At 33.3% G+C, this 27,961-nt stretch overlaps 1 protein-coding gene and 1 pseudogene across 20 annotated transcripts in view; one reads left to right on the top strand and one right to left on the bottom strand.

Annotated features, from left to right (window-relative positions):
- PTPRD (protein tyrosine phosphatase receptor type D) overlaps positions 1 to 27,961 on the top strand; it is a 467,045-nt gene that overhangs the window by 217,435 nt on the left and 221,649 nt on the right. The window lies entirely within an intron of this gene.
- Positions 14,078 to 14,197, bottom strand: LOC120597353 (uncharacterized; annotated as a pseudogene).

Genomic DNA, 27,961 nt, shown 5'->3' on the forward strand with positions numbered 1-27,961 from the left:
ACCCTAAAGTAAAAAGTTTTCAATTAAATTCCTCCCTCTTTCTCTTTTTGTCCTTGAAGAGTTTTGTTGTTGTTGTTGTTGTTGTTGTTGTTGCTGCTGCTGCTGCTGCTATCTTTGCCTCCAGGTTTTACTGTGTTTAGACCTGAGATTAGTAATTCCAATTCTGCTCATAGATTGATAACTCAATCGCTTTAACTCCTTGGAAGGCAGGCATTTCCCTGAGATCAGCCAGTTTGGTTTTCTTTGCAATGGCTCTTTCAATGAAAAATCTTCTCCTATTCACTGTGGAGGGTATTTTATGGTGCTCTGAAAAACGAGCTAGGTTGTATATTTGATGATTTTAGGGAAGAATCGATGGAATTGAAATGCATAATCTCATAGAAAGAGCATATTTATAGCATTTCCTAATGGACAAATAGAGCAGACTACTCTTCTATGTTGGCTGATTATATATTCCATCTTTTAGTATTTTTTTCAGTACTTCGACATTTTTCAGGTACTAGTTATTCTTTTTGTGATAACCTCATCGTATGAAATTTGGAGAATGTAGGAAAGTCTAAAGAGGAAAATTAAAATAATTCTGATCCTATGACTGGAATGAACACTGTAAACATATTAGCAGATATTCTTCCAAGCTTTTTATGTATGTTGGTAAGTTTTAATGCTTCTCTGACTATCAAGGAGATAAAACGGTCTGTCCTTATTCCCAAAAGAAAGGATCTTAAAATATGACTAATAGTATTAGCAACATTGCCTTAAAAATTAATTAATGAAAAGACAAACACGATAATTACTTTTTAGTAATCATTTTTGTTTATAAAAATTTAGTAATTTATTTGCAATTTTGTTCATTATGATACATGTTTTGTGTCTTTAAACAAGTTGGCCCAAGAAAAATGGGTAAATCTTTCTTTTAAATAATAAAAAAGATTCTGAGATAATGGATTATACTTGTCACAAGAGTTTAATGAAAAGTGAAAAGAATTATCTGAATGTTTTTACCAACACAGATTCTGTAGCTATGCCAAGCCACGTAAGTCTTTGGGAATATAAGCAAGGCTATAGTTAGGGTTCTCAGTGTCCAGGGCCATATTGGATAAAGCAGCAGAGCTGTTTGGCAACATCATTGAGCATGAAATTGATATTGATTTAATGCCCAACAAAAAATGTTCTGAAATCTGAAATGTATTTCTAAATGTAAACTTGAATGCATTCTTTTTGAAAAAATTTTATCTCGTGTTATTTTCTCTTTGTTCTGGTTTCTTCCTCCAATTTTATTTATTTTTTAATCTTTTTCTTATATTATTTATATAAATGCAAGGCATGCTGAATTCTGGAAAAAATACAAGATTATTTAGAAATATATAAATTAAATAAACAAAACCTATGTAGCGTAGAGTACGGATATAGTAAGTTTTCTTGAACTGAAAGGTGATTGGTGAAAAGAGAATACTTTACAAAAAAAGAGGAATAGGAAGAAAGTTAGCTATTTGAACTTATTTTTGTCTAGATGTTTTATCTCCTTTCTTTCCAGTTTTTGAGACTAAGCTTGGATCCTTGTAAGCCATATTATTGACTGATAACACAAAATCTGGTCTTCCAGGGTTGAATCTAGGAAAACAAACAAACAAACAAATCCCACTTAACTCTTTACTTTGGGAATAAATGAAAAGAAAGAATTGATAATGACAGTCATTTGTAATTTATGATTGTAATTAAAAAATACACTTGCTTGTCCCTGTTACAGTTGATTTCTTTGAGAAAATCTACCATATTTTTAGTATAATTAATAGAAGCCATAAATCTTTGCAAGCTGTTTCTGTTAACAGCACAGTAATATAAGAACATGAGGTTTTAGGATGACATCCTGTTAGATATTTAGTTAAAAATTTCTTGCACCATTTAATAAATGTGCTAAATGGAGTCCACCCACAGCACATTAAAAATTAAAGCTCAATACTTTATGTAGTGAAGCTATACTTTTACATAATAATAATTATTTTTATTTGTATTTCTTAGCTTAAATAGGAGTTAGATATTATAGCATTACTAGTTCTTTTAATTTTTTAAAATGTAGCCTGTGTTTAAAATTCCTGATATTATCATATATATACATATATATCATAAAAGTAAGTATATATGAAACATATCTTATTTATATATAAATACTTGTCACAGAGTTCAATAATATATATGTATGTATTATAAGTACTTTCTTTTAATTGAATTTTATTAATGGATATTTGCTGTTTCTAGAAGTTGCCTTTTTTAAAGTGCTATTATAATAGCTCTTTCATTGAAAATCTGCCCTTTCTCTTCTTAAAGATATGATCCCCAAACATTTTAAAATATAATGTATCACATCAATAAGAAATAAAGTGTAACTAGGCATTTATACCATTGATATAACACTGCCTCTTTCACAATGTTATTAAGATGTTTCCCCTTCAATTCTTTGAGTAATTAGGCCCGTTCTTTGGCCTTGACCTTCATTCCCAGGCTTGTCTTCTGCTACTTCTCCATTTCTTCCTTTCACACCAGCCATGTAAAATTCTCTGTTTCCCAAAAGCACACTTATTTATGACTCTGGGAAACTGTGTTTATAGTTGTTTGTATTGTCCTTCTTTATTCCCTCTGCCAACTACCCATTTTTTAAACTCCAATTCAACTACTACCACCTGTCTTTGATTTTCTTTGGTAGAATTTATTGCCTCTTTCTTCTTGAATTTATACTACTATACAATAGCTCCATTAACACTTAGCTTGTTAAATCATCATTATGTGTCATCTCTTAGGCACTCACCAAGCCAAAATCTTTAAGTATAGTAATCTTTACATCTTTACCATTTATCTCAGTATCCACTGCTCAATATCCAGGCAATGCAACCTTTGTTGAGTGAATAAAGGAGACACTTTAGGAAATCTGCTAAAAATGTAACCGAGATACCTTAAAGAACTGTGAATTTGGGAGAGTCAGTGTCTCTAGTGTGAATGCTGTTGGTGTTGACTAATCAAGATGAACAGTTGCCATCCTTGATATATCTACTCTACAAATGGAGAACTATGCACATTCCCAGAGCTATTCAAGTCCTTGATTATGAATGACAAGCAGTCATTCTACTTTCTTAGAAGCAGTATGCACCTTTGTTTATTATTACTGACACACAAGGGTGCTTAGATTGGTTTTAAAGTTCCTTTAGCTAAAGGAAGAAGGCTATTACAAGTGACCTACTTAGATTTAGAGTTAGGGGATTATATTTGGAGGAGTACTTCTGAGTTTGAGTACTTGTTTGAGAAATCGAACTAAAAGAATTGCCTAGAAAGAGCGCATTGACTTTAACTGGAATAGTTTAGCATCAGTGCAAGTGTGTCTGGTTTGTGGTCTATATGTTCAATACCTCTTATTTTTAATTGTCACAGTTCTTTTAAATTTGAATTTCCATGTTAAAGTCATTATACTTAATACTTTTGACCCTATGTGTTTTATCAGAAAGTTGTTTTGATAAATATATGATATTGCAAAGCTGGACTTCAGTTAATTCTGTAAAATCAACAACCATCTGTCCAAATCTCAACTAGAAGGAAGACAATTGAACTATGCTTATTAATGGCCAACTAACTCTTTAGACTGCATTATATAGTGAATACAGAGTTCAAATTAAAGCTTAATTTGGAATTATACCCTATACCTGAACTGAAATTCTGTAACATATAACATGAATGAGGTTGTTATTACAATTTGATTTGCTCTCAAGGCTCAAGGAATGGCAACTTTTTCATTACTCTCAGACTCGGTGCTTTAGGCAACTAAACATATACTTATGAATTTGGTCTTTAGAAATTCTTTAAATAATCTCCAGTTAAATCACTTGGAAAAATTCCACCCCCTCCTACATTCTTTCTCCTGTTACTTCCATTTTCCATAAATTATTCTATTTGATTTTGATTGCAATCAAGCAGTTATCGTTTGAAAATTAAAGCAGGCCTTCCAATAAAGAACCACCTTAGATCAGTGTATAGAAGACACTGATGTCAGACTGAGGCTGAGTGAACTCTTCCAGCTGAAGAAAAGCAGGTGTGTATTCCTTTGAAAACGCTTCGCCTATCAACAAAACAGTAGTAAAATAAGACTTTGATTATAATAGTTGTGGTTTCTGGTAGGCTGAATAATGTCTGTCCCTCCAAAGATGCCTGGGTCTTAATTCTTAGAACCTATGAGTGTGTTATCATAAAAGGCAAAGGGGAATTAAGGTTGCAGATGGAATTAATGTTAATAATCCACTGACCCCAAGATAGGGGGATTATTCTAGATCATCCAGGTGAGGCTGATATCATCACAAGAGTTCTTAAACTAAAATCAGAAGAGTTAATGTCAGACTGATTCAGTCTAAGGAACAGTCAACTAGCTCTTGCTTTGAAACTAGAAGGGAGCTACAAACTAAGAGATGTGGCCACTCTCTAGACTCTGTAAAGGGCAAGAAAACAGTTTCTCCCCAGAGCCTCCAGAAAGGAATGCAGCCCTACTGACACCTTGATTTAACCCAATGAGACCTTTATTGGACTTCTTACACCCAAGACAATAAGTTAAAATTTTTTTGTTGTTTTAAGCCACTGAGTTTCTGGCAATTAATTACAGCATCAAAAGGAAACTTAATTTTATTCAAATTACTCTACTTTTTGGTCTTCAACTTATTAAGTTCTGATATAAATCGTTAGTAGTATTTTCTTATCTATTACTCATGTGCCTTTGTGACCCCTGCTCTTACACTGAAGAAACATTCTGAGAGTTCCTTTGAGTAATTCATTTGTTTGAAAACATCCATTGAGTTCATACCTAGTGCCAGTCGTGGGGAACACAGAATCTTTGTTGGATTCGGGTTGGGGTGAAGATAGGAAAAAGCAGCTATAGGCTTTAAATGTAGAAGTAAAATATCTAGGATTAGAAGGATAAGATAGGAAAAATTAGTAAACATATTGTCCATAAATGGAAAAGCCTAATGCATATAAAACTGCATATAACTCACCCTCTGATAAGTCTACTGCATATCCATATTTTAGGATATAGTGCACAGCCATTATACTATATTATAGAAGGCATAAGCAGCCTCCTCCAAAACAAGACATTATTATTCTTAAAAGCCCACACTTGTATCACCCCTGCAGATCTCTTATATCGTATTAAGGACTCTTATTTTATTTATTTATTTATTTATTTTTGAGCTATTTTCTATCATAGCTTAAGGGAAAGCTATATCTGCTTCAGACACTTTGACCATCTGGTTTCTATTATGAGCCTTTACAAAATCAATTCCAGCTCACTATGACTGTATACTGTCTATATACCCTTGAGTATGGCCATATTCAGTTTGTGAAAATCAATGCTCATAACTCCAGAAATCCTTTGTTCCCAATGACCAGTCATTATTCATTAACTATGTGAAAACAAACAATTTCTATTGTTTCCAATGTGATTTCTTTCCTGGAAATTTTTCAACTTACATTTCTCAAATTGGCAAATGCACATTTGAAATTTCAACTAGCCACAGTGAGACTTCAACGACGTTCATTGAAATCTACGAAATGTTGTAACAGGTTGTGTGGGCACAGTTCAGCAATCAGGAATGTGTCAACTTTCTCATTCAAACGGAAGCATGACTTTAGCGATTTCTGATGGCAGATATGCCAAGGCATCCAAGTACCAGGATGGTATCCAAGGCAAGTTCCTGGGAGGAAGAACTCATGCTGGGAACTCACTGTCAGCTACAGAGATTGGTTTGTGTTCTGAACTCCATGTTCTATTTTTTTAAGTCACAAATAGCTTATGGTGACAGTAAATTCCTACTCCAAGCACCATTTTATTTTCAACATTGTTAATTCGGATAAATACAATTAGGTTAGAGGGTTTTCACATTTTCTTCCATGTTTCTTATGTTTCTTGAGAATACATTCATGAAGAATCAGGAGACAGGTCAAAGTAACTGCAATTACACCTTATTGTTTATTATTCTATCCTTGGATTCATGAAAACTCTATCTATGATAGTTTACTGCTTTAAATGTACAAGATGTAAACTTTTTTCGTTTATAGTTAAAAATTGTACTTATCCCAAGTGCATAAGAGCATATCTTTAGCTTCTTGAAAGCACCTGTTTTGGTTGGTAGGTAGGTTGGTTCATTTAGCACAGCCGTTCCTCACAATGCAAAGGTCAGCCAAAATAAATTCTTGTCAGTATGATCTTTTCTCAAAATGTTATTTTGTAGTGGTAATTCCTCTGAATAATGATGATTTTGTATACTTACATATCACTCAGAATTTCCTATAGAGCTTTTACACTGTTTATATTTTAGTGTATAGCAACTCATTAAGAATCACTTGTATAAATAAATTCCTAGACTCCTCACTGGAAATTCTGATTCAGTAGGTCTGAAATACGGCCCAAGAATCTCTTTAACAATTACCTAAGTGATTCTTATGGACAAGTACGTGGATGAAAGACTCCTCTTCTAAAGAATGATGGTTATCATTATTTCTACTGGTTGATAAGAAACTGAGGCAAAAAGCAACAACTTTTTATGGTTGGAGGCGAGGTAGAATCTGGTTTCATGTGTTCTTTTTATTGGTTGATGTCACTAACTCTGTGTGTGTGTGTGTATGTGTGTGTGTGTGTGTACGCACGCGTGTGTGTATGTGTGTGTGATAGGAAGATAATGAAAATACCTTCCTAGGTGTTTTGTAATCTAAGTTATCATAGCACTAGTTGTTACAGATTGATATATGAATATATGTTTTGCCGAAGACTCATCATTTCTGTGATAAAGCAGAGAACTTAAGTCCTATGAGAAATTCATGGTAAAAAAACCGGTTTATTCCCTTTTCTATTGGTGTATCTTTTATATATCTTCCAGTGTTGGATAATAGAGCTTCCAAAACACATTTTGGTTATTGCAATTGCCATGTGCTTAACATGACCGTGACACAAATGTCAGCTGGTATGATTTCTTTCAAAATATAAAGTGTACAGCTGGCTTATTTTTGTCCATTCTAAAGACACTGTGGCTAGCCTAATTTGTACGGACCCACTGGATCATGCCTAATTGAGTTAATGAAGCTCCTCTGTAACAAGAACCCTCTAAAGGAAAATAAAAACACAGAATGAAATTTCAGAATGCAAATTAGCCTAGCTTTGCTGGCTTTCATTCTCATGGGTAGAAGACACAGTAAAAGAAAATCCTTAAATTAAAGCCAATTACACCACATAGTCAAAGATCAGGTTTACCTAAAATTGTCACGGGGGAGCTGCCTGTCTTCTGAGGAGAATAGCCCAATCACTGGTAGATTGTTGGCACTTGACCCTATTTGGGATGCAAAAAGCAATTGCTGCTTAATTCTAGTGACTTGATTACTTCAAGTGTCTGTTGACATCTCTGAGGGTTTATGGTTTTCATCTCACCAGTGGAAACATATATTAAAAAATTATTTGCCTCAGTGAAGATTTACATTTATGGATCTTTAAGTTCAGTCCCTTCCCACTAGGTAGTTTGTTACTTCTTGTAACACATGTTTCAGATTTCTTGGTTACTTGGCAGTAAAGACCACATATAGCTTTCCAGAGCCATTGAGGTCAAGGTATTTCAAAACTAACAATGTCTTTATTTTTCTTTAGAGATATATGAGAACTTTTAGTCTGTTAAATTTAATTTGATTTACCCCTCATCCAATTTTCCATTTACCATTGTATGATTAAGAAACTATAAGGAATATCATAATAGGATGACTAAATTTTACTAGTTTTACTCAAATTATTTTTAATTATGTACCTTCATATTTCACAAGTATGTTTAACTACTACAGTGGCAAAAGCCAACATTAATTTATTCTTTTCCTGGATATTGAAATGAAGTCAGTGAAATTAGAAAAAGCCTGGCATTACTATGAAGTCTGATTTTCTTAAAATTGTTAGAGGTGAACATAGTGTCATAATTTGTAGCTGTTTCCTGAGGTGACTTTTATTATTTGTAACTGGTCGAATCACCTGAAAAAAAAATAATGTGTAACTCTGGTCAATTAATATTTTTTAGTCTGTTTTCTTATGGGTAAAGTGAAGGGTTTGGACATAATGACCAATTTGGCTTCTGTGTCTAAGACTTTATATTTTAAAATCGTAGGGTGGAAGCAGACTGTTTGTTGTAGTGAATAGGGGCCAGAGAGGTGGATTGTCCTGATTTACTCACTTAACTAGTTATATGAAAAGTCATACTATGTCTTGAGGTCTCATTTTTTAAACATTTAATTTGAATGGTTTAACCAAGTCAGCCTGTAAGTTCCCTTGCTTTTGTGGGACAGCTGTCTTCAGTTGCAGTCTAGAAGAGGTGGGACACTAGAGAACTGAATAATAAGTCTCCCATATGAAACGAGTAGTACAGACTAACAGTGTTGTGGTTTTAAGATGGAAATAGACATAGGCCTGAAGAGACTTAATGAAGAAGAATCAATGCTGTTTATATAATCTATTTTTTTATAACTCATGGGGCATTATAAATTATTTTTTAAAACAAATGCCTATTAATATACCTCCTATTTGTTTATGAGTATAGTCGTTTAAAATAAAACTTTAATCCCTTTTTGACTGATAAGGAAACCATGACACAGAGAAGGTAAGTGGACTCATGAAACAGCTTCTTGATTTATAAAATGGGGATATGGCCTACCCCAAAGGGCCTTTGAAAAGTATAATGAAGAAAGGCAGCCAAAGGAGTCAGAAGTCGCAGACCAATCACAAGCATTTAATCAATGGAATTTAGAATTTTCACTTACTAAAGTAACTTTTGAAAATGGCAAAAATCAATGTGATTTTAACAGAATATACACGTTTCATCCAAGCAAGTAAAGACTACCATGAAAATTGACGTGTCTACATAAGGACTATTTTTAGTGCAGGGTGGTTGGTATGATACATAGTAACCATGCACATAGTCATTGACATGACTCAAAATGATATTAAATCCCACTAATCCCTAAACATCCTAATGGCATTGAACGTCTATCTTTATGCTTCTCATTCCCTGGAGAAAATCATGTCTAAGTGACTTAAAAGAAGACCAGTATTAGAGTCATTATTGTTTAGAGCAATTCAGTGATTGAACTCTGCCAGAGCCAAGACAACAAAAAAAGGACTCAGGAGAATGAAGCTCATTCATCATGGAGCCCCAGATTTCTCTGTTGTTTTTTTTTCTTATACCATCATCAAGCATCTTTCTACATTTTCCCTTTGTTCTCCCCTTTTAAACCCTACAGTTAATTTTTTTTAAAAATTCAATATTCTGGAGTTGACTATCTCAGTTTCAGGTTTTATGGTTAATGTTGAATTTTTCTCATGACAAGTATTATATTCATTTGAGCTCCCAAGGTAACTGAATTGTTTTCTGTTATTTTAAGAAGTGTGATGTTTCTTATATTTGCACACAATTTACTAGTTAATGCTGAGGGTAGAGTCTCTATTTGTAAATGTTAGGAAAAACATGTAAAATCACTTAAATTTGTGAATGAAACTCAAGTGTCTCTTAGCAATAATAAAAGGCAATATCATTTATGCTGAGTTGCAGAATACCAACGCTTTTGAAAGAATGCCATAATCAGTGATAACATAATTAAGAAAAGTCTAGGATTTCTTTTTCTTTTTTTTTCTAGTAACTCAGCAAAAGGATCAATAACTACCAACACCAATATGTACTACACACATATCAGCAATCAGGAGAGGCCAGGGTCTGGGACATTTTCCCATTCAACATAATGGTCCAGGGCTTTATTGCAGGATGTAACCAAAAGACATTGTTTTATAGATAAGGGTTCCTTTTCTCACTGACATGATGCAAATTGTTAAATCATTCCTGTGTTTGGGTACAGAAAATATATTTGCCACGGAAGTGCTAGTAAACATGAACTTTACTTTCTAAATATGAAATTAAGAAAATACAGAAAATAACAATGGTGAGAAATCTATTAAATCCTTCTATAGTGTCACAGTTCGTATTTCAAGAAACAAAACATTATAGTTTGTCCATTCTTTTCTTTCCCTTCTTCCACCTCTCTCACCAGAGAACAAAAGTATACTGATTTTTAGTATTTATTATTATCTCTGCGAAAGTTTGTATCCCTAAAATATATACATGTCTTAAATAGTAGATAGTATAGTTTTTAATGTTTTTGAACTTTATATAAATTGGCATATTTTACATAAATGGTATTCTTCAGCTTGTTTGGTTTGCTCAATGTTGTTTTTCAAAAAATCTGCAAAAAAAAAAAATACACAGTGTTTAAAGAACCCAATTATATAGAAATATAACTATCAAATATGTAAAAAAAAAAAAAAGCCATGTTGAAACCTGTAGTCTAGATCATTGATTTTTATTGCCTTAAGTATTCTATTGAATTAATAAACCATACTTTATTAATCCATTTTTAAGCTAATGAGTATCCGGGTGGTTTCTGATTGTTTCTAGTTTCAAACAGTGCTGCAATTGATATGCTCACATGTGGCTCTTACAAAGGAGAGAAATTCTCCAGAGACTGGCCTATTCAATTTGTGGAACCGAATAACCAAAAACAGAAATAAACAAAGAACCTTTCAACCGATTGCTAAATTCATCTCTAATTATTATCTCAGTTTATATTTCAACCAGTAATAAGATTTGTCTTTTTTACATATCCTTGCCAAAATTGTTTTTTTCAGAATTTTAAATTTGACAGCGTTATAGGTATAAAATGATATCTCATTGTTAGTTATTTTTTCCTGGTTCCTAACGAAGCTGAACACTCTTCATTGGCTTGTTCTTAATTTGTGTTTTCTATAAGTTGCCAGTAATATCGTTTTTCTTTTTTCTTTCTTTTTTTCTATTCTCTTTTTTCATATCCACTGCTACTGGTAACACTTTTACCTTAAGCATTTGGTAAATTTCATATCTGTCTTAATACCTGACATTATCAGGACACCTTTGTTATTAATAGAAATGTGTTTTCCCCTGTACAATGACTGTCTTGCTGAAAATTCATGGAATGGCTTAAAGAGCTCTGTGGTAATTCCTCAAAATACTGACAAATGTTCGTGACTACCACACAGGAGTGAAAGCTGATCACATCACTGCCTCATTTTCACATGTCTGATGATTTACCAGTGGAATGATGAACAAACTATTTAGCATGGCCTCTGGGTTCTCTCTCACCTCAGCAATGGTTTTTCCCATCCTGAACACTGTTCAGTCTCACTAAATATCTCATAGGTTCCTCCCAACATGTGTGTCCACATGGTGTTCCTTCCGGTTAATTTTCTGGCTTTTTCACCATCTGGCAGATCTTTCTTGTCTATCACCATCCAACTCTTTGAAGCTCCTTTTTGAAACTGTTCTCAATTTCTTTAGCAGATGGGGTCAATACCCTACTTTGATCTGATAATACTTTTATAAAAATACTGTATATTCCATTAAAATACTTTGGTCTGCAACTATGTATATCTTCTTTTGTTCGTCTAGAATGCAAGTTCTTTTATGGAAGAGACTGTAGATTTCTTGTCCTTTTGTTACTCAAAACTTATTAAAATGGTTGGCATAAACAAATGATCAGAAAATGTCAGTATGAATGAATGTGGAATGAATGAACAATCCTTATTGTCTGAATGACATTTGAGTGCTGTTGCGTTGCGTAAAATATGTGAGTTGGATTCAGTCAACTAACAGAGATTTTGTGAGAGATCTATTTCTTTAGTTCTAAGTAAAACTACTAAACTATTTTTCAATGCAATTATTTAATATTAAGTAATACACTAATAACAAGAGTAAATGGCATTTTATCTTAAAGTGTGATATACTTTATATTTTTGTTGTAAGAGAATATATAAATATGTCAATATCAAATTTACTATAAAAGATATCTTGTTAAAAGTGTTAGTGATTGTTTATATTAATGAATTCACTAAGTAATTATTTATTGAGCATCTACTGATTAGATAATTTTTCAGGCAAATCGACTTCATTTTTCATACTGTATAGCTCACAAAATAAAAAGAGAGAAAAAATGTTATAGCCCTATAATATCTCCCTTTAGTTAAGTCATCTATGGAACCTCAGCAAGTCATTAAGAGGGGTAATCAGTTCATATAGCATGACATAGTCCTTTAGAAATCATATGTGCACTGTATGAAATACTCTCTATAATTTAAGTTCCAATTCATTGGAAGTTCTTACTGCCTCCTTCCTTCTTCCCTTCCTCCTTTCCTTTCTCTCTTCATTCTCCTTCCCTCCTTCCTTTCTTCGACAAGCTTTAATTGCACAACTTCTAAGAATTGGGTTGGTGTTGGACATGCATAGGTGAAAAATATGTTGTCTGTCTTCAGACACTGAAAATATTCATAAATCCAGTTTAATTTATAAGTTGAGGTCCACAACAGAAGTACTATAAAATAGTAGTAGAAGATAATGCTGAGGAACTGATTTTTAAAAAACTAATACCATGTAATTTAAAAATAATTCCTGTACTTTTACTCAAAATATTTAGCCAAGGAGTAGTATGTGGTAATTCTGTTTGTCAGTATTAAACTACTTACCACCTACCTGGAAAGACACTGTAAATGGCACTTGGGGATGGAGAATAGAGCACAAAGTGTAATATCCAGTCCTGATTTCAAACACTTTAGCATCCAGAAAATACATGTTGAGTTGTTATGGCCAGGGTCGGAAGATCCTGATTAACACTGCTCAGTACTTTCCCTGTACCAGCCAATGTCCATACCATAGCTGGCCATCAACTCAGATCTCTACAGTCCCCTAACCAATAATTAGAGCATTTGTCGTGTTGACAGCCTAGAGAGATTTTCTTAGAGTTTTTGTTGGTAGTGCTTGCAACTATTGTATTGAATTATTAATCAAGTAATTATTACTACAGCTTTTCACATTAGATATATAGACAATAAAGTTCCAAGAAGCACAAATCTTTAGGTTTAAAAAACATCTGTAGGAGTTGGGCAGCTTCTGAGCAACAGCATCCCCAGTTGATTGTTTAAAGAAATAGTTTGTAAATGGACTTTCACTTATGGCAATATTTCGTGAGTGATCCTACAGTCTTGCTTAGAAGGAAGTTCATATGATCTTGATTTTCATGGCGAATGTGTCATGGGATAACTGGTAATGCTCCATGTGTACCATTGTTTTAACGGGATCATCTTCAGATTTCGAGTGAGTACCCTATGTATAGTCCTATTATGTATTAAGTTTCTGTTTAAAGTACAACTAAGTTAATTATAAAATTCCAAACAATTATCGGGTTTTTAAAATTTTTTCTTGTGTTTAACAAATGTATACTGCATATTCAGAGAGAAGGAAAGGTCGAAACCATTAATGTCATCTCAGATGTAGAGACTGATATGAAAACACATGATCTCAATTGAACATGGGTTCTCAAACATTAGTATGCATTACAATTACCTGGAAGTCTTGTTAAAACAGATTGCTGAGTTTCACTTCTGTAGTTTCTGATACAGTAAGTCTAGGGTGTAGCTCAAGAATTTGCATTTCTAATAAGTTCTCAGTGATAGGCTGCTGTTCCGGGACCATCTTTCATAACCATTGCAGCTTAGTGTAAGTAGAAAGTATATTGAAAGTGCTTCCAGCATAGAGACGGCAGATCCTCAATCTATTTGAGAAGTTATGGGAGGTTTTAAAAGGAAGTAACATTTGAGCTAAGACTTGAAGGATGCCTTAGAGTTCTGTAAGCAGATGAGAGTTAAAGGTATTCCAGGCAGAGAGGGCATATGTTAAAGCAATGTGGTGCATTTACTGAACTCTAATGTAGCTCATATTCAAGGGTGCAAGTCGTGCTGGGGAAATTAGAGAAATGGACCTGGAGAGATTGGTGTAGCCTTTGATTTTATTTATTTATTTATTTGTTTGTTTGTTTATCTATCCATTCATTCATTCATTCATTTATTTAATTTTTTTAGGTGAGGCAACCCTTGGTTGACCTCACAGATTTCAAGGACCTTGTCAGCTTACAATCCCTTATTTTTTTTTTATTTTTTTTTATTTTTTTACACCTACAGCACCTGATCTTCCTAGGTGGTCTCCCATCCAAGTACAAAACAGGCCCAACCCTGCTTAAGCTTCTGAGATCAGACAGGATCTGGCTTGTTCAGGATTGCGTGGCCGTAGACTGATGTAGCCTTTGACGGTAAAATATTTGAATCAGGAAAAGCCTAGTAAATATTTGTTATTTTGAACGATGGCTCTGACTATAGCTTAGAGGGAAAACGGATTGGATGAGTATTGTACTGAAGTTAAAATAGACAATAAATTATGAGGGTCCAGATGACTGTAGTAGCAGTGTTGATGAAAAGAAAGATATGGGGTGACTCCAAAGGTAGTACCAATAACAACTGAGTGGGGCCACTAAGGAAGAAAAGTCACTGAAGGTACTTTCTGGATTGGCCTACTGGTTTGTTGGAGTTGGCATGTGTTGAGATTGGACCTAAAGAGAATAGAATGTATTTGTGGAGGTTTGATGGTAGGAAATAATTTATTTTGAGATTTCCTCTGTCTGAATCATGCAGTTAGAGATATTCAACAAAGAGATAGGGGTATGAAATAATGGATTATTTTGTTGTTGTATTAGCTTTGCTATAGATAGATATACCTAACACAAAAATATATACTTGTGTCTTTTTAGACACAAAAACAGAACCACACATAACTCTAATTTAAAAATTATGGTCTCAATCTACAGAAATTCTGTTTATTTTTACTTTACAGTATTACTTAGGAAACAACTAAACTCTGAAATGTTAGAAAACATTGAAAAAGACATAAAGTATAATAGATAATCATTAAAAATTCAAATCGTGACCATAAAGCAATCATCATTTCCCCCTACAAATATCAGTGTGAGTTTCTCTTGGAAGCTTGCCTGAAATGTAGACTTATTATTCTAGTAAGTTGGAAATGGCACTATAACAGAACTTAATATCATATGTTGATAGTTATTACAGATATTGACATTATTTTTTACAAACATAGAATCAAATCGCTACAGGTATTACATGCCAACAGTTGGTGGAAAGTGTGCACATTAATATTTAAGAGGAAAGGAAAAAAGCCTTCAATAATCTCCGAACATTTTAGGATTTGCTGTTGGAAGAATAGATAAATAATTTGTGCAAATACTGTCCTCCAAACCTCATGCATCCTAAATACGATCCATTACAATGTTTGGGGATTTAAAAGCTGTTAGGGATATATCATTTGTAAATGTAAACTGACCCAAGTCATTTCTCTGCAGCACCTTTCCTGTTCATCATAACTAAGCCCAGAGCTCAGCCGTGCAAGGAACCTTCCCTAGGTGAACTCCGCATCTGTACTACCTAGCACAGTACTATTTAATAAATTTTAGTTAATATTCTTACAACTTAGAATAACTACATTTGTTGCAACCATTTGTTTTTGCAATTTAAACTCATTTTGAAAAACTATTACTTTCTGAATTATTCTTCAGCAAACGTGTGCTTGTTTTTCTTACATTTTAATGGAAATATAGTGGACTTAATTGTGCGTAGGTGCGTGCATGCACGCACTCACGCACGCACACACACACACACACACACACACACACCCCCGCACGCGTGCGCACAAAGATAAGTCTCTTCTGCAGCCACATTTTTACAGAGACATCAGTCCAGATTGAGGTCATATCTGGTAAAAGACAGTAGCAAAGGATGCTTATTAGCTTGAAGTTATTTTGAAGAATTAAGAGACAACAGCAGGGAAAACAGTTCACCAGTATTATGAAATGTCTAAGTTGGCTATTCCATATAGAACTATTTAATGAATTTGCTATACTTTCGGCATTTAATCACTGATTTTTCTATGAAAACTTGAAATAAGGGGTTGAGCAGTGAGAAAAAAGTATAGAAGCATTTCAAAACTTGAGTATGTTTGTTCCTGAGAAATAAATTCAGTCAGGCCCTGCTCGAAGTATACAAATATATAATCATCTTTCTCTTTCTCCCGTGCACACATGTAATCTGAGTTGCCTTCAGAAAAATTCTAGCTCACTCTTCGTAAATGAAGCATATAGTATAAGCACAAATTTTAAAAATTTTATCCTATTAAATTAAAAGTCAAAGATCTACCTGTTTGTAATCTGAACTACAGGACAAGCTAGTATTCTGAGTACAAAACCAGTTCTATAAGCCCTGATTCAGGTGAGGTGTGATCTATTTACATCGCTGTGATAAAATAGGTGACCAGACTATCCCTGTGACTTTATCGCCAAGGTTGGATTAATATGCTTTTAGTTGTCTTTATAGAATATTGATTTTCTACTTAAAGGTACTTCTTCTCTTGGGCATTCCCATTCTTCTAAGTTTATTTTTAACTCTGCGACTACTTATGGAAATCAGCATATCACTTCATTTTATAAGTTTGGAGTTCACCAGTGAGTCATTTAAATGAGATTGACAATTAATTGGGCAACTAATTGAGTTTTAATAGCTCTGGGGAAAGAATAGATGTCTGGCTAAACATGGATATTTATTTCACTGAGTGGAGAAAAATGGAAAGAACCCACAAGAAACTGCCTTGAGCTCTAAAGGTTACAAAAAAATATCTGGAAAGTCTAAGAAAAAGATTTATTCTATTAGATTTATTAACCTTCCTTCTGCTATGTAAAAACACCTAATAAATTGAATGTTCCCTAGATGCTTTCAAACTGCTGAGATTATAATGCTTTCATGGTCATTTACTATTTGATACCAATTTGGTATTATTTACTTCATTGCTCAATAATGTTAAGGCTATTTTTAGGTCCTCCTAAATATTGTCATTATTAATTAAAATGTCCAGATAAATCTATTGGAGGAAGGGGCAATATTGTAACAGCTATAATAGAAAATGTACAAATTCAGTACTTTAAAGTGAACTTCTCAGGAAGTGCTGCCTTGATTGACAATTCCAATAGAATATTCATTATTATAGGTTACTATTAATTATTAATATTTTGATGATAATGATTTGGGAAGTTTTAATCAGCAGCTACTATTTCAGTCTTAAGATGGATTGAGACAGGTTTCAATCAGAGAGACTAAAAGGTGAATGACATAGCATATCCTCGGCAGTATCTATAGTTATTACTAGGTTTGCACAGGAGTTAAGATGGCATCTGAAGCATTAATAGAATATGATAAAAATGATTTTATATTGAGGAGGATTGGAGAAGTTCTCTGGAACTGCTACGTCTGCCAAGTATCTGAAAAGATGAGGATGAATGATTGGGTATTACCATACTCACCCTTAAATGAAAGTTAAAATATTCATTAGAGAAATTATTTTCTGCCAAGTTCATGCACACATGAATTCTAAAATTATTCTACTAGAATTAAAATACAAACAAACATATTACCTTCATTCATATTTTAATCATAACAGTAGTTACAAAATATTCTGCATAAGTGAAAAATGCAGAATTAATAGCAGTGTTTCATAAATGCTACTAATGCTTTTTACTTATGTGGTACAAATTACGCAGAGGTTTTTTTTATGGGAGAGAAAACTTTTATCATTTCTATGCTGAAGATAGAGGAAGTGAAACAAAGGCAATTTTCATGAAGGTTAGAGATATGGTTAATAGTCAAGAAAGATGGCTCTATATATTTTGAAGTGAGAAAAAATGCATTTAGTCTGGCTTTTAGCCAGTTTAATATTATCTGGCTGATCGCCCTGAACCCAGAGCGAACTAACTTTTTAAGTGCGCCCTCATCTCTCTATGCTATGATTCAGGGTCTCCCAAATCTTCTAACACTCTAGAAACTGAACTGTCTCTTCATTCTGTTGAAATGGTCTAGTCTTCCTAGGTTATTTCTGACTATTTTCTTTGTTACTTCATTTCTTGCAAAAGTAGAATAAATATATAATAGAAATAAATATGCATACCTTTAGAAGCACCAATAATTTTCTTAAGTTGCATAAAGATGAAAAATATTTTATGCCTAACTCTAGAATTTTTGGAACATATTTTAATCTAATAATAAAAAACTCAAGCATATTAACAACAGCAGTAACAAAACAAATAAACCCAGAACCAGCTATATAATTTTGAGAGACAGTTCAAAATGTAAGTGTGGAGCCACTTGTTCAAAATTTTTTGAAAAGTTAAAGATGAAAGGAGTAAAGCATTAACCTAGCAAGGAGCTCTGTGTGACTGCACAAGTTGTACACTCCTGAAGCAAGCCCTCAGTAAACCAACTCATATAAAACGTTTATCCTGACCAGTGGTAAAATAAGTGCAAATTATTGAAACATTGCTATATATTTGCAAAAGAATTTTAACATTAAGTAAGCATTGAATTACATTTTAATATTTTAACATTAAATAATCAGCATGTTAAAATAGAAATAAAATACTCATATAATAGGAATAAAATACTCATATCCATTAACCTGATATTTCTAGTCCTAGAAGTTTAAAATTACAGAGGTAATTTGATAGATGCCTAAAGATTCGTGAACAAAAATATTTAGTATATGGATTGCTATGACAACAAATTCTAATATATGTGAAACATCACGCAAGCCAATGTGGACATTGTTCTATGTTTAATAACTATGTAAAATATGTGTAAAAATGTGAAAAATAGTATCTAAAAGAGGAAAACTCATGTTAGATGGTGGGAGTGTTGTTACATTGTCCTTTAAATATATTTTCATGTCAAGGAGTGACACATATAATTTAAAAAGAGTCTTCACTAGACTTCCTACTAGATTTTTATCTGTTTTTTAGTGTCTCTAATGAAGACGACTCAAGTACCCCTCTGAGCAGTTACTCTATTGCCTAATTCCCATTGCAAAATATTTTTGTGATGTCTAGTCTTAATTTCTTCTCTTTTAATCTTTAGACCATTACTCTTCATTTAAGCCTTTTATTACCATTTGAAAACATTTTTATAGTTCTTACAAATTCTGCATAATTGCAGTTTTCCTAAATGAGGAGTTTTTCTGAAGTTATTTTGTATACTTAAGTGTCCTGTGGATGCAGGGCAGAAAGTCTTGTCTCTCCAGTGGCATTAAAATGCAAAGGTCTTTATCCTCACATCATCAACGTAGGAATTTCTATGTTAAGAAAATATAGAAGATTTTGGAGAGGGTTTAGTTTTGCTTTTTGTTAGACAGAAGAGTCTTTAGAGATTTTCTCCTGACTTAATTTTACAAATAAACTGCAGCAGAAAGATTAAGTTCTTCGTTAAAGCCACACCTAATTTGTGGCTAACTCAAGAGTTCAAACCAGTTTTACTAAGACATCCAGAACTTTCCTATTATATTTTTAAAAAGAGCTCATTGAATGCTACCTTATCTGTTTACAAATTATGTGGAAAAGCATTTTCATTGCACTGTAAAACTTGAGTTGTTGAATTTTGGTTTTAATTTCTGTATTGTCACTGAAAACTATTTTTGTTTCCATCAACTTTAATTCTTTCATAATTTTATTCTTTCTGGTGCCATATAATTGGCCTGAAAGAGACCATGACCAAGAACTATCACTAGAAATTTTCCTCTTTTGATGCTCTGGATGAGTTTTGGCTTTATGTTGATAGAATCTTATCAGAGCATGCTCTCGGAGATAATGGTCAATTTCCTCAGCTTCCAGAAGCAGTTTATTTATACAGTTTCACAGAGTCAAAGGCTTTACTATAGGAACACATCACGACTGTTACAATGAGCTCCCCTTAGAACAAAGTGAATAACAACAACAAAAAAGCTTGCACTATCTATTCAACAAATACTGGTTTTCCAAATCTAAAACTGTGTTTTTTAGGCTAAATTGCAATATCACTTTGCTTAATTGCTATTTATCCACCAGAAAGGCTAATACTGTCTCCTCAGCAAGGTATTTGAAGAAAGCCATTGGTTTTGAGTTGGTTAACTTTGGAAGATACTTATTTTTATGTGTTTATGTATAGATATTATAAACTGAGTCCTCATGGATGATGTTTATAGTATCTTACATGCCAGATATTAGAATTCTCAGGGTTTTTTCCTTTACTCAGTTTAGCTTGTTGACATTAGATGTCAGAAATTGAATATTACAGAAAGTGGATTGTAACTCTTTACTATAAAGCTCTGTTTTTCTAGAACCAGCTAACCCTATCTCTTCACTGGTATGTCAAACTCTTGGATATTACTGGGTGGAATTAGAGAGTGAGAGGTAGAGATAGCATTAGTAGGAAAGTCTTAAAAGAGAAGTTTACTAATGACATGAAAGCATAACTTGTTCAACTTTAGTGATAAACACCAAATGGGCTTATTGCTCAAGGTAAAAATTGATAGATGGACTATGCCGTGAAAACCCATGAGCAGGAGCACTTTGTGCATACCTGTGGGCTCTCTATGGCAGCCTGGTGCTTTTATGAGAGAGCTTGGTGCTTTTATGTGTTAGCCTGTGGAAACGATTCCACTTCTGAAATGCTTCAAGAGTGTTTAAGTATAATGGGCTTTGTACTGCCTGCCTGGTCTGTACCCTGTAGAGCTCGCTCAGCCCATTCAGCTTGAACTCCATTTTATCTAGTTCTTTATCCATTAATTTTCTTCTGACCTTGGGCATAAAATATATGCGCTTTTGATGCTGTGGTGCTTTGTGCAGACAAAGAGGAATAGCATTACCTATCCATCACCATTATGAATGATGCAGCTTAAAACAAACACAGGTCAGAGACAGATATTTTAAGAGCAGATTTGTATCGATTCCATCACAACATTGAGCTAAAAGGAAAAGAACTCTGAGACTGTAAATGATGAAGCCAGTTTTGACAAATAGCCACAGTCACGCAAGTCGACTTAAGAATGTGCCTCATGGGCAGTCATTGGTAAGAAAACAAAATTTGTTCTTATTATTAAAATCCACCTCTCTTAAATGTATTTATTACCACCCTTTACACAGCACATCGAACATGAGTGTTTTCTCGTTCTCGGTGTCTCTGACTGACTCTTAAAAGCTGTTTTGTTATAAGAAACCCCAAAGCTTATTAGATTCTTTAATCTTTATTAAGTTGTTTTTGCAATATTTAAACTACCTTTAACAGTAGGAGGTGGCTTATTTGTTTGGCAATTTGGTTTTGAGCACATCTGTTTGAGATTTTGAAAGTGTTTGTATTATGGAAAGTAGCATGTTATTAAAGCATAATAAATTATGATTAGTGTATTTATTGCCATTACTGTTAATCTCAACTCACATATGGAGTCTCACTGTTTAAAATAATAGTCACATATATTATCAAGTTATGTAGTCTTAACCCATTTTCCCAGCCTTTGGCATTCTAATAGACTAGATCTCTACTATAGGAATAGTCATCCTAATTCTTATAAGAGACTCCACAGCTGAGGATAACATGTATGCATGTCACTGCGACTGTACTTCAGCTACTATTTTATTAAGCAAACAGTGTTTTCCCTCCTAACAATTCATTGTATTACATACTCACATGCTGTCGTTGTGTCTGAAATGACAGCCGATAGCTAGAGAATAGATGCTGAAAGAAAAAAATATATATATCAGGTGTCATGTATATTTTTGAAAATCCTGAAAGGACAAAGGAAGAAATCTATTTTTTGGAGAGGTAGAATAGCCCATAATGTAAGTTTATTTTCCTGACACTGAAATATGGCCTTATGGAATATTTTGTAATTTAACCAAATGGATTTTTGCTTAAAAATTGACAATATATTTTAATTGATTTTACCTATTGTTACCTATTCCTGTCAGAATTATAGTGGCAAAAATGTGCATACCAGACTTTGTTTCATCTGTATGTATAATGTGACTTAAAATATACAACTACATATTTATTTAGTAGGCACTTTTCAGTGCAATACTGAATCTGTGTCTCTTTAGGATCATGATCCTCTGGTCTCAGCTGCATTTTCAGGATCCCACACTGTCTCTCCAGTCTTCAGTATCGGATTATTATACAGGTTCTAAGGAGTAAGTTGCCATTTAGACTTTTCCAGGTCTCTTTTAATACACGTACAGTTAGGATCAGTAATGAAAACTAGAACACTGGATCACAAGTCAGAGGATTACTTCTGGTAGTGATCTGCCATTAGCTATGGACGAGTCATTCTCACTACTTTTGATTTCTTTGCCAGGAAAACACAGGGTTGAAACAAATTTCTTCCTTTGCCATTCCTTTTCTTTCTCTTCTCTCTCTCCTTCATCTCTTCATATTTCTATTATATATACAATAACCTCCACCCTAAGTTTTCTGAGAATTAAGCAATAATGTATGTAAAAGGATTAGCATAATATTTGAAGCGTAACAAGTTCTCAATAGATGATAGCCACTATTCCTTCTTTCTCTTTTCCCTCTTCCCCACCAATCTGTTCCAATAAGGACTCCCATGCTCGAGGGGCTATTTTGTGCAAAGCACAGAGTTAAGTGCATTATGAATCATTTTCAGGAACCTGTCCTGAAGGTGTTCGTATTCTTTTGGAAGGAGAAAGAAACTATATACAGATTAACTTTTTATGGTTAAATTTCTCATAATGTAAATTAATTGGACAATACCATTGTGGACCCAAAAGGTACTAATCTAAAATTATTTTATTTAATATTGGTTAATTAAATTTTGCTCATAGGCTTAAATTATATCCATAGGACTCAATGTCGACAAAATCAACTTATTTCAGTTGTTATTTTGCTTATATTTTATCTTAAAATTAAGGTCAATTCCAAAGCCTGACTTAAATCTTCAATATCATTAATATTATTTCTTATCAGTAAGCAGAACATTTCTTCTATTTTGGTAATATTACATATATTTTTTGAGTACCTGATAAGGAAAGAAAAAATAAAAATCAATCCAAATACATTATTAAGTAAAATTTCTCTCATTTAAACTAAATTTCTTTTTTTTGTATTTTCTAAAATAAAAATATATTTTTAAAAAAGCCAAAAATATTTGCTATTTTTAAAAAAATATATATACAGTAGTAACAAAAATAAAATTTTAATATAGTGGGCTTGATGTTATGTGAGATGGTAAGTGTCTAAGCCAAAATTATGGGATGTCACAAAAGCAAGCTGTCTAACTGTTGTTAAAATATGAATGACACTCTAGACAGCACCATGGTCAAAGTGCCACAGTCAGATAAATACTTAAGATATTGAGAGGCTAGGGTGAGTTATTTGTTCTGATGTAAGTTTAAAATTCCTGATTCATGGCGTAGTGAAAGGGGATCAGGATCCTTGAGTGGAGACATGTGAGCCTTCTGTTCTGTTCCTTTCTTTCTCTGGTGTAAACATTTAATACTCTGTGGTGGGAGCCCCCATCTCCTGTAGGGCTTCAACCTCACAGAGTTGCTTCTCTGATCACAAGGGAATCCTTTGCACAAATAACTATATGCAGACACGAGGATGATATTTTATTGCAAAGCTCTTTGGGTTGGCCATCTTATTCAAGTCATGGCCTTATAATTTGTCAGGTGTATGACAAAAAGAAAAAGCAAAAAAGCAGAATAGGAAAAAAAAATCTCTGTTAAATCTCAGACTGTATGTGTGAGTGTTGAACTCTCTGAGTTTGTACATAACATACTGTCGTAAATGTGTGTTGTAGTCAAATGTCCAAAATTTGACTATGTGTGTTAGGTTTCTAAAAAATATTATAAAATCTCTAAAATGCATATCTACTACATTTTATATATTTTTAAATTATGCTCACTAATCTTGCACAGATAACATTTGCTCTGATGGCAGGCCTGATTTTTTTTATCTTAATTTTATGAACTATATTAACCTATGTTTTTGTAATCATTGGTATCTATATTTTGATTTCACTGTTCTTGCTGATTTTTATAAAACAATAAGGACAAATGCAATAAAGGACTCAAATGATTGCAGGTAGACTATTGTGCAAAGAAGAACTGGCCTGCAGACAGCATTGCACTTAGTGATTATTATTATTACTATTAGATATGGAAGCCCTTTGTGATTCAAGAGAGGCGTGCCTATAAAAGTTGAAAATACAAAAGTGAAAAGCTGCTTGTATTACAAGCCCGTGACAGGAAAAGCAAGTCAGCGATAGAAGCCCAATATGTAAAATATGGAAATAAGGGTGATCTTGATTGAAGGAGGGCAGGAAGTTCTCTCAGAGTCTCCTTACCCCCACAGGAGCAGTTCCGAGGTGTGGCTCCTTACTCAAAAGCACCACAGTCACTTTCCTAAGACGCTTCTTTTGTCTGTGCTGTTTCTCTTGTTTAAAGCAATATAAAATCTATACTGGATGAAGCTTCAAAATATCCCTAAGCACATATATAAAACCATCATAAGTAATCATGAGAGATAAGTACTGGCTTCCTGAGCCTTTAACATCAAACCTATTTCATTCTCTTATTCTTGTTTCTGTGCTGATTTTTAAAAAAGTTTTCTGTTTTATTTAAAGCAGTATTTTTACATGGAAACATCATTATCAGTAGAAAATTAAAGACTAACAGCTTTTAAACATGTGGCTATGTTTATGTAATCATATGAGCAAATTTACAGACCTATAAAATTAATACAAGAGGCATGATGTGGAGGTGAGAAAGCAAGGTGTGTTTTAGGCATTGAGGGTGACAATTTTTCTGTTTTCATTCACTAGTTTAATGTAGCATGTAACATTTATCATAAAAATTCTTTTGGTCGGGATAACTCTTCTTTTTTGAAACCGATCCATCCAAAGATATAAGCAGGAAGAAAATCAGCAATTTGAGCAGAGAAGGAAGAAAAAAATTAAGAATAAAGTGTAAATTGCTTAGCTTTTTCCCCCCGTAAAGCATATTTGATGCAATCTTTTACAAAATATATATGAATTATAAAATTAGCAATATTTGACATATCTGGAAGTTTCCCAAATCTGGAACTGATTGTACATAAGAAAATTTTTGAATAGTCTGTTTTGTCAATTTTCATCGAGTTTATAATTCCAGGAGAAATTTTACAATGTTTCTAATTAGTAGTAGTTGGTATTTTTTTAAGTAAAAAATAGCAAACTTTCTTTAATAACGGATTCTATAAGATCATTTTAGGGAATTTTTTTAAGCATTGAGAGCTTCTAATGTCTCTCTTAAGGATATTATGTGACTGCTCAGTTTTGATAAACCGAAAAGAGTGAACAAGCCAGATTGCAAGGTGTGAGTCTTCTTAATTTTTATTCTTTGAAAAGAAATTGCCACCAGGTAAAAGAGACACACCAATGGTTGTGGAGAAGAGATGTGTAATAATTGGAGGGCTCAATTCTTTTTTCCAATTTTACAGGAAGTTATCTCAGATGTTGTTCCTTAAAAAAAAGAGAACTTTCAAAAAGAAAGGTTAATAAAGGTCTTCTCTTTGTCTGTAGCAGACTTTTTCATTTTACCCTTACTTTCTATAGGTTCATAATTCTAAATAGGTTGGAAGATAACTAATGGTGTGACAGAATTTAGGGGAACAGTGGGCTTTCTTCTGCAAAATATTGCTCTTTGCTGCCTGTAATTCCATATCATAACTCTTCTGGAAATTTTAAGGTGTGAAGAAATAGCAACCCTTGGTGTAGAGGGGATCCTAGTCTTTGTAAGAGGATACTGAAGAAAGTTTCACTTAGGTGTGTTAAAATGAACTCTAAATTGAAGAGAGTTGCCTTTGGTCTAGGCGAGAAGGCCTTGGAAGAGGAAGGGAAGGTAAAATGTTGCCAAATCATTATTTCGTCTACAGTCAGGTATATTTCTGATTTTAAGTTTGGGAAGCATTTTCTATATACTAGAAATGGCATCAGCATTTGTATGGCTGCATCTGAAGTATTAGATTTGTTAATGACATTCAAAAGTCGACGGGAGGCAACTATTATACTATTATTTTAGGTAGCTTCTGGAATTTAAAAGATTAATATTTACAGAAGCTTCCTAAAATATTAACATTTTTTTTGAATTCTTTGGAAAATAGAGCTTGTTACATATATGCTTCTAAAAGAAAATACTTGGGGGAAAACTCAGATTTATACCAGAAGTTTTCATTTGGCTTTTGACTCAAAAGTCATTAGAATTAGTGATTATAATCAGGTTAAAAATAATCTAGGTGTCTAATAGCAGTCTAGAAAAATCATATCTACCTGACATACATAGCCCTGACCTTTCTCTTCTGTTCAAACTGAGAATCAGACTCGGGTGTTCTCTTCCTTGTGTTTTACCAAAGGTTAATAATCAGCCTTTCAAAACCACTTGGTTCAAAATCCATTTTTCCCCAAATGTCCCTAGCAGTCTAATTACCAATTTTTTCATAGGTGATTTAGGAGTGATAGAAATGTAAAATTCCAAAGAGATGAAGGCTAAGTCTTTGCTGTTGACAGATAATGTACAAGTTGCTGTCACATTGCTTTGAAGTCCCTGTTGGCAGGGAGGCATAGAGGCAGGGAGAAAGAGAGAGAGGAATCTTCCATCTTATTTATGAAATTCTTGGTCCTAGTTTAATACCTTTGAGATTTTCAGACCCAAGTAGGAAGTCCCCATGATGTTGATAAACTGTAAAATGATATTAACTGTAATTTAGGACCTCTGCAATGTACAGAACACTTGGATGTAAAAGATTTTGCTAATTAAACAAAAGCTTATTTGATGTTAAAATTAAGATTCAGTTGCAGTATTTTAAAACTAACATGTTCCTGTTTCTATTGTAATAGATTGCCTATAACTGTTATCCCCTCATATACCTTATAAGAATTCATAAAAAAGGTTAGCAATGAGTTTTCTTAGATTTCCATGAAATAAAGGTCTCATTTTAAATATGTAGTCACAGTGATGACTGCTCAATATCTTAGTCTTCAGAGATGATTAATTTAATCATTTGTTCATTTATTCAATCACTCATTCAAAAATGCCATAGTATACTAGAAAGAATGCTGTGCTTAGAATCCAAACACTCATGCCTAAATCTTGATTCAATGAATAAATGTACGTAACTTAGCTTGTTCATCATATCTCATTTGTAGAAGAAGAAAGTTGCAATAAATATATCTATGATTTCTTCTAGCCTGAATATTCTGTGATTCATTCATTTGTTGATCAGGCATTCTGAATATGTACTGTGTACCAAACATATTGAACTAGGAATTTTTTATCCCAAAAAGCTCATAGTCCAATATAGATGATATCACATTAATATAAATATTTTTATCACTAAAAGGTTGAGCAACCACTGTGGTACTGATACCTGGCAAGGTACTAGAAATATTGTAATAACTAAGGCAACATCGCTTTCCTCAAGGAACTCAGTTTAGTGGGAGACATTTTTTACCTAGATGATTATAACATCTTTAGTGAAGGAGATGTGCCTATGGTATTATGGAAGCACATGTGTGGGCACCTAACTCAGATGGTACTAGAGATGAGGATGAAGTCAGGGAGGTTTTTTTGTTTTGTTTTATTTTGTTGTTTTTTTGAGAAAGTGACTACCCAGCTGGGTCTTTAAAGAATATATCTGTATGAGGGGAGGGGATGGGGTTTTGGGCTAGTAATGATACTTGAGAGAGAAGGAATAGAATGAATAAAGAATAAGAGCAGTGTAGGCAAAACAAATTTATCATGAATTCATCATGGAACACATCTGCCTTGCTTCATGATTTTTTTCTAGTAGGTTAGCTTTTTTTTTGAATCCATGTGAAACACTCTTTAAAAACTCATAAAATATTGTATCATTTAGAAAAGGGAGAAATTACAGCTAGGACAAATAGGAGACTTACTGAGGAAGGTAGTACTTAAAAAAGGTGGTTATATAGAATTTATATGAGGCAAGATGTAGGAAACATACTTTGAGAAAGAGAACTTCAGGTAGTGAGAATACCCAAGACAGCACCAAAAATTGAGATAACCAAAACCATATACCCAAGGAGGTATTGAGTCTAGAGACTTTGAGAAGTACGATCTTAAC

This window comes from Pteropus medius, unplaced genomic scaffold (assembly GCF_902729225.1).
Source record: "Pteropus medius unplaced genomic scaffold, Ma_sr-lr_union100, whole genome shotgun sequence".
In the NCBI taxonomy this organism is placed as follows: Eukaryota; Metazoa; Chordata; class Mammalia; order Chiroptera; family Pteropodidae; genus Pteropus; species Pteropus medius.